A 2,104-nucleotide genomic window follows, 5' to 3' on the forward strand; every position below is an offset into this window, starting at 1 on the left:
CATAATATTGTTTTAAAAATTGATTGTCCTGCCTGTTCCCAAAACTCGTATGTGATAAATTCGAAAAATCGGGTTTTGAGCCCAAAATCAAGGCTTTCGCTTCCAACTTTTTTCTGAATAAGCCAATTCACACAAATTCTTCTGTGAAATATTAGCCATAATCATAATATTGTTTTAAAAATTGATTGTCCTGCCTGTTCCCAAAACTCGTATGTGATAAATTCGAAAAATCGGGTTTTGAGCCCTAAAATCAAGATTTTCGCTTCCAACTTTTTTCTGAATAAGCCAATTCACCCAAATTCTTTTGTAAAATAATAGCCATAATCATAATAATGTTTTAAAATTTTCTTGTCCTGCCTTTTCCCAAAAATCGTATGTGATAAATTCGAAAAATCGGGTTTTGAGCCCTAAAATCAAGATTTTCGCTTCCAACTTTTTTCTGAATGAGCCAATTCACCCAAATTCTTTTGTAAAATAATAGCCATAATCATAATAATGTTTTAAAATTTTCTTGTCCTGCCTTTTCCCAAAAATCGTATGTGATAAATTCGAAAAATCGGGTTTTGAGCCCTAAAATCAAGATATTGGCTTCCAACTTTTTTCTGAATGAGCCAATTCACCCAAATTCTTTTGTAAAATCATAGCCATAGTCATAATATTGTTTTAAAAATTGCTTGTCCTGCCTTTTCACAAAACTCGTATGTGATAAGTTCGAAAAATCGGGTTTTGAGCCCAAAATCAAGATTTTCGCTTCCAACTTTTTTCTGAATAAGCCAATTCACCCAAATTCTTTTGTAAAATAATAGCCATAATCATAATAATGTTTTAAAATTTTCTTGTCCTGCCTTTTCCCAAAAATCGGATGTGATAAATTCAAAAAATCGGGCTTTGAGCCCTAAAATCAAGATTTTCGCTTCCAACTTTTTTCTGAATAAGCCAATTCACCCAAATTCTTTTGTAAATAATAGCCATAATCATAATAATGTTTAAAATTTTCTTGGCCTGCCTTTTCCCAAAACTCGTATGAGATAAATTCGAAAAATCGGGTTTTGAGCCCTAAAATCGAGATATTGGCTTCCAACTTTTTTCTGAATGAGCCAATTCACCCAAATTCTTTTGTAAAATAATAGCCATAGTCATAATAATGTTTTAAAAATTGATTGTCCTGCCTTTTCCCAAAACTCGTATGAGATAAATTCGAAAAATCGGGTTTTGAGCCCTAAAATCGAGATATTGGCTTCCAACTTTTTTCTGAATGAGCCAATTCACCCAAATTCTTTTGTAAAATAATAGCCATAGTCATAATAATGTTTTAAAATTTGCTTGTCCTGCCTTTTCCCAAAACTCGTATGAGATAAATTCGAAAAATCGGGTTTTGAGCCCTAAAATCAAGATATTGGCTTCCAACTTTTTTCTGAATGAGCCAATTCACCCAAATTCTTTTGTAAAATAATAGCCATAGTCATAATAATGTTTTAAAATTTGCTTGTCCTGCCTTTTCCCAAAAATCGTATGTGATAAATTCGAAAAATCGGGCTTTGAGCCCTAAAATCAAGATATTGGCTTCCAACTTTTTTCTGAATGAGCCAATTCACACAAATTCTTTTGTAAAATAATAGCCATAGTTATAATAATGTTTTAAAAATTGATTGTCCTGCCTTTTCCCAAAAATCGTATGTGATAAATTCGAAAAATCGGGTTTTGAGCCCTAAAATCAAGATATTGGCTTCCAACTTTTTTCTGAATGAGCCAATTCACACAAATTCTTTTGTAAAATAATAGCCATAGTCATAATAATGTTTTCAAATTTGCTTGTCCTGCCTTTTCCCAAAAATCGTATGTGATAAATTCGAAAAATCGGGTTTTGAGCCCTAAAATCAAGATTTTCGCTTCCAACTTTTTTCTGAATAAGCCAATTCACCCAAATTCTTTTGTAAAATAATAGCCATAGTCATAATAATGTTTTAAAATTTGCTTGTCCTGCCTTTTCCCAAAAATCGTATGTGATAAATTCGAAAAATCGGGTTTTGAGCCCTAAAATCAAGATTTTCGCTTCCAACTTTTTTCTGAATGAGCCAATTCACCCAAATTCTTTTGTAAAATA

This window comes from Caenorhabditis briggsae, assembly GCF_000004555.2.
Source record: "Caenorhabditis briggsae complete genome, chrX, whole genome shotgun sequence".
Classification (NCBI taxonomy): domain Eukaryota; kingdom Metazoa; phylum Nematoda; class Chromadorea; order Rhabditida; family Rhabditidae; genus Caenorhabditis; species Caenorhabditis briggsae.